The sequence below is a fragment of the Lactuca serriola genome, chromosome 3 (assembly GCF_051521515.1).
Source record: "Lactuca serriola cultivar US96UC23 chromosome 3, Lser_US96UC23_V15, whole genome shotgun sequence".
In the NCBI taxonomy this organism is placed as follows: Eukaryota; Viridiplantae; Streptophyta; class Magnoliopsida; order Asterales; family Asteraceae; genus Lactuca; species Lactuca serriola.
Window position 1 is genome coordinate 312,815,516 of NC_136410.1, and position 6,104 is coordinate 312,821,619.

The 6,104-nt window shown below is 30.8% G+C and overlaps 1 long non-coding RNA gene across 1 annotated transcript; it reads left to right on the forward strand.

Annotated features, from left to right (window-relative positions):
* Positions 1-3,957: 3,957 nt before the first annotated feature.
* Positions 3,958-4,757, forward strand: LOC145094963 (uncharacterized). The gene is made up of 2 exons (XR_013703672.1): positions 3,958-4,321; positions 4,463-4,757. It is a non-coding gene; the product is annotated as an uncharacterized LOC145094963 (long non-coding RNA).
* The last annotated feature ends 1,347 nt before the right edge of the window (positions 4,758-6,104 follow it).

Consider the following 6,104-nt stretch of genomic DNA (forward strand, 5'->3'; position numbering starts at 1 on the left):
ACTGTTGGGCTCTTAGGTAAAATCAAATTACAATTTCGTCTTTTTCATTAGTAACTAGGTGTCAGACCTGTGTGTTACACGGGTTGATTTAAAAAAAAAATTAACATTTAAATGTAAACAGAAAACATTTTTTAATATACAACTTTAAAATAAAAAAAAACGTAGTTATTGCAAGTTAATATCATATATATGATATTTAATATTTTACATATATAAGTATATGACTTTAATTTTAAAAATTGGAAAAACCAAAAATTGACAAATGGATAATATTTACTTTAAAAATACCATAAAATGACAAGTGTTATTTATTAAGAAGGATTCATTTTTTCTTCAAACTTCATTTTATTTCCATTGTTATGGTGCAAGATGAAGGAGAAGGATTGTGAAAAATAAAAACTTGGTGCATGGGACACTATCACTATAAGTTAGGCTATCACTGTATGGTGCATGGGACACTATCACTATGGGAAGTGGTCGCACCTACCCCATTGGAAAAGTGCTGCCACATATGCGTCACGTCAACTTCACACCCAACCCATTAAACATTGGAAATGGTTACAACTCCACATATTTCTTTTTTTATTTTTTTATTAAATAAAAAACAAAATAAAACCATAATTAATATAAAAAACACACATTAGATTAAAATTAAAAACACATTACATTAATATAAAAAACACAAATTAAAATTCTAAAATTCTTAAAAAAAAACATAAAAAAATTAAAATCCTAAATTACTTAAAACAATAAATAAAATCCTAAATTTCTTAAACCATTAAGATTAGAACCTAAATTCCATATATCTCTCGGACTTGTCGTTAAATTTTAAGAAATGTCACAAGATTTTCCGGGTCGAGATCCAGTTGGGGCTTTGTGTTTATGATTTGAAGATCGGTAAGAGCTATTTTTTGGCGGTTAGCGGCATCCGACGATTCGTACTTTTTTCTAGAAAAACTAGAGCTTTATCTATGGATGCCGTAAGCTCGTTGTTGCTAGTTGCCGGTGCTTTTCCGCTTGAAGACGCTCCTTTTCTCGCTTTGTCCCGTCCCGGTGGTCGACGAAGTTGGACGTCCGGTGGGCCCTCCCCCTCGGTGGCGTCGAAGTCATCGTTGAGGTCGAGTCCAAAACTCATGTCCGACTCGGACGTTCTTGCCCTTTTGTTGGAACCGGTTGTAGATCCCGAATCTGCCATTTCCGGATACATAACCCATTTTGGACCGTTACGACAAACTTCCCACGCTTTTTGGTGGCCGAACGGTTTACCATTGGTGGTAACTTTGTATTCGTAGGACGCGATCGCTAAAATGTTGAAGTCGTTGCTACCACTTCTATCCATATTTTTAAGCTTGTCAAATATGCCATTGAATTTGGTGCAAGGCGCTCGTAAGTCACGCCATTTTGCGTTGATCGAGTCGTACGTCCGCTCCGTTTTCTTTCCTAATAACGCGTGGAAATGATCTAAAATACGACGCCAAAAACTTTGACCCGATTGTGCGTTGGCGACATCCCCGTCTTGGGATATGAAAATCCAAGCTTTCGCTAAAGCTTCCTCCTCCTCTTCGTTCCATGCGGTAGTTCTTTTTTCTTGGATCTTTGGGTTTTTTTTTTTTTTTTTTGCCTTCGACGAGTTGGTTGTTGTGTTTCTTGGACCCGTTCGTCGTCGTCGTCATTGTCAAGATTTATAGGTTGATATTGAGATGGTTGAAATTGTTGATGTGTAAAAGAAGTTTGTTGAAATTGTTGAGAAGGTTGTTGAAAGGTTTGGAATTGGGGTTGATTTGTTGTGCTTGTTGTTGGTAGAAGTTTTGGGGGTATGAAGTGGTGAATAGAGGTTGTTGTTGGATTGAGGAGGTTAACAATTGCATGTAGGTAACATTTGCATTTGGAGTGTTTGGGGTATTTGGATTTGAATCCATGTAGAGAGAAAAAAAATATATGAGAGATGATGTTTTTTTTGTAGAATGTAATAAAATATAGAGAGTGTTTTTTGATGTGTAATTGTAAAGTAGAATAGTGGATAATTTATAGGTGTAGATGGTTGTGGTTAAATTGTAAAAAGTAAAAAAAAAAATTATTTTTAAACGGTCATATAGCCATTTATAAAAAAACCGAACGTTAGAGTCATGAAGCAATTCCATTGGTCGTCTTCTTGCGTCTTCGGAGCCACGTCACGCGTATCCCACCGGCTTTGGGGGCGGTGTTCACGCGTAGGAGAGGGTGCCACCTCAGCTCAAGACGCGTGAAATCTCTCCCATACCGGGTAGCCATAAGACGGATCCGACTTTCAAATTTTGAAAAAATCATCTCTCGGGATATGTTTTGGTCTGAGTTAATCATACCCATTATATTAATTTATTATTATCGTTTCCAATCTATGTGATATGCCGCTAAATGTTCCATGTGTTATCCTTTTTATTGGCCTTGTAGTGGTATGATTTCATAAACTGATGTTATGATATTTTGTTACTAGATACCGTGTTTCTTTATTGTTACTCATTTAAATTGATTTAGATAGACTCGAGCACCCAAAATGTTAATCTGAAATAATCTCTTGTTAGCAATCCACGCATTTGTTGAAAGTACCAAGTAAAAATTTAATTATCTTGAATGACAAAAATATTTACAAGTTTTGTTAGTTACAATGGTGTTTAAGTATAAGAATATTATTCATGAAGGCTACTAGATCCTAATCGACTCAACGGCCGCATCTTCTTGGATCTTGATATACCCCAACTCTATCTTTACAACATTATGGAATATCTCTTTCTTCAACCAATGGAATGGGCTTTAGATTGTAAAAACATGTAAATGGAAGAGGTTCTTATATATTTCATTTGAGTTCATTTATGCATTATTTTATATGTTATATTCAGTGTATTTATAGTCTAAATTATATCCATAGGTTTTTAAATCTGTCTTTGAAGCGATGTTTTCATTTTAATTTCGGTTTATCTTTGACAAAAGAAGAAAAGAAATAGAAGAAAGGGTGAATATCAATGCAATTTTGGAGAAGATAAAAAAGGACTATATTTATTTGTGCTACAGTAACTTACTTTTTTTCTTGTAAATTTTGATTTAATTTTGATATTAGATTAGAATTAAGAATGATGGTTAAATTTAATTTCTTAGTTTTTAATTTCAATTTCATGGAATAATAATTTTCTTGTTTAGCTGACATGTGAAAAAATGACGATTTGTAAACAAATATTCAATACCGTTTATGATATTTAGCTGTTTTAATATCATATTTATTTATAAATTAATGCTCACTTCTGAACATATGCATATTATATATATATATATATATATATATATATATATATATATATATAATATTAATTTCTCATAGTTACATTGATACATGTTCAATCCTAGTATAAAAATTAATATATTTTGACTATTTATCTATGAACATTAATATGTTTATGAATGTTGATGTTCATATATGAACATTAATCATTTATGAATGTTTGTTAATGGTCGCATTTAGACATTAATATTTTCTTTTCGAATTTTTGAATTGTTTTTTTTTTTTCAATTATGAACATTACCAATTTCTCAAAATTTATGAATGTTTATATATTTTACAATGTTCATCTATCAACAACAATCGTTAATGTTCACTTGTGAATACTATAATTTACGAATATCATTAATAAAAAATTATTTCTTTTTTAAAAACAAAATGATTATTTTACCATCATATCATTTTGGTCATAAATTGATCCAATGTTTAAGAATATGGTCCTATGGTTCTAGGAATAAATATGGTTTTAGGTTGAACTCATCCTTTTATATATATATATATATATATATATATATATATATATATATATATATATATATATATATATATATATATATATATATATATATATATATATATATATATATTTATCTAATAAAAGAATCCACTTTAACCATGTGGCATCTACAAACCTCATAATCTTTCAAAGTTAAATTCCTAATATACCCCTGGTACAAATCAACGTTTGAATCTATGCAATCCAATTCTATCGCTTCAAAATTCTGTAATTTTGTAATCATCCGTTAATTTTAATCCCGTTAAATGAGCAAGCAAATCACAAGATATAAGGAAGAAAATCGTTTCCAAATATATTCCTCAGTCGCATCTTTTATGCAATTGCAACTCAAAAAGGAGCAACAACCAATGTTTCGCTTCGCTATTGCTATTCTCAAACTTGCGATCGATAATCAACAAGCCGCCATCCTTCATGAAATGAAACCCAAATAAGAGGTTTTGTGTCCAATGATCATTTTCATCTGTGTTTTATATCACTCTTGTCTTGCTCAAATGGTTTGTATCTCCTCCCCTCCATTTTTCTTTCAATTCATTGAGTTTTTTATATACATGCTCATGTTCCATATCTGCTTATTATAGAAACAAGTAATACAAGAAAAATAGGGTTCATTAAAACGTGTTTTTGTGTCGTTTCAGGAACAGAAAAAGGATACACAAAAATCTCTCATTTTGACATCGTTTCAGAAATCTCTCCTATTAACATCGATGCAGAACTTACTCTATAGTAACTCTCATAACTTAATTACTTTAGATTTCTTAAAATTAACTTCCGTGTTTGAGGCGTAGATGTATATAAGCCTCAATTTGGCAATGATACATGGCTGTGACACTACGACAACCATGGTAGTTTTAGTAGTAATTTACAACATAATCATAATCAAAATTGTACTAAAAACTTTTAGTTGACATTAATACATAAAAGTTTGACTCATTTTTCTGATTTATTTAAATTTTATCTTTTTAATGAACTAAGTTATTGAAGTCTTAAATTCTATATAAAGAGATTGTACAATGTGTTGTAAGCATGCTTTTTCAAGCTTGGTATGATAATTTTGGTTCAAAGTATCAAATATGAGTACTTCTCTCGGTGTAATTAACGCATTCCTCATTCCAAAGTCCCATTATGATCCTATCAGAAAGATGTTTTGCAAGTAAGTCTTTTACTTGGGTATGTAGTGCTTTGGTTATTATCATGTCAAAATATTAGTGAACACGTTTTGTAAGTTATTATTATTATTTTGAACAACAATAGATTTTTTAAGTATGATATCCTAATAAGAAAAAAAAATCAAAGTATTGACCTAATAAGAAAATTTTAAAATACATTGCTATGATTGGGTAGATTTATGGTTTCAGTTTCATCTCAAAGGAAGATGAGGCTTACTATATGAGACCTCATTAATTCGTGTTTCTTATTTAATTTTGTATAAATGATAGCTCGTGTTGACATTATCTACCAAACTAAATTAATTTTTAGTTTTTCTCTTTTGCAATATAAAAATTTCAACTTATTATGAACATATAAGATATATACTGGCTATGTCTGTAGAAGTGTTATATTGATTATTTCCCAGGTAACTACTCAAAATTTAAGGCACACTCTACAATTTGGCAATGGGTTGAGGTCATAAGGAACTTTATTTAAACAACCAGGTTGCGATATGATTTTACAATTTGCTAAAGGAGTTGGTAATAACAACATTTTATTTCAATGTGGTGAATTAATTTCATCAAAAAAATATATATATCACAAGCCACACTAACCAGATACTCTTGCAATTCAGATTTGTAATCATTGTTTCATTTTTCTGGTTGGTCATTCAGAAAATTCATTGTTTTTTACAGTTATTTCAATGTGATTTTCATCTCAGTTTCACTCACATATTGGTTTCAAAATCTCAATGTAAATCGGATGATAGATGATCTTGATACTAATATGGTCAACTACATCAGAAAGGACTTTCTTACCCCTGGTGCTATTGGAAAATCTTTTTTTCTTTGAAGTTGACAAATTTACCCTTAGGTTGGACCTTCTGTGATCCTCTCTTTGGTTTGTCACTGTTTTTAGGAAATGACATTTTTTGCCCTGGTGCTATATATGCTAATTGCTGATATCAACTAATGATGATTGTTGTCACTTCACTTAGTCTTAATCTATGATGTTATTCTTATTGTGCCACAAGAGTTAATTGCTATTAATTGCTTGGTGGGTGTTAGTTTTTGTTGGGGTTTCAAGGTCTCAAACAAATCAATAAATGACTTTAGTTTATTTGAATAC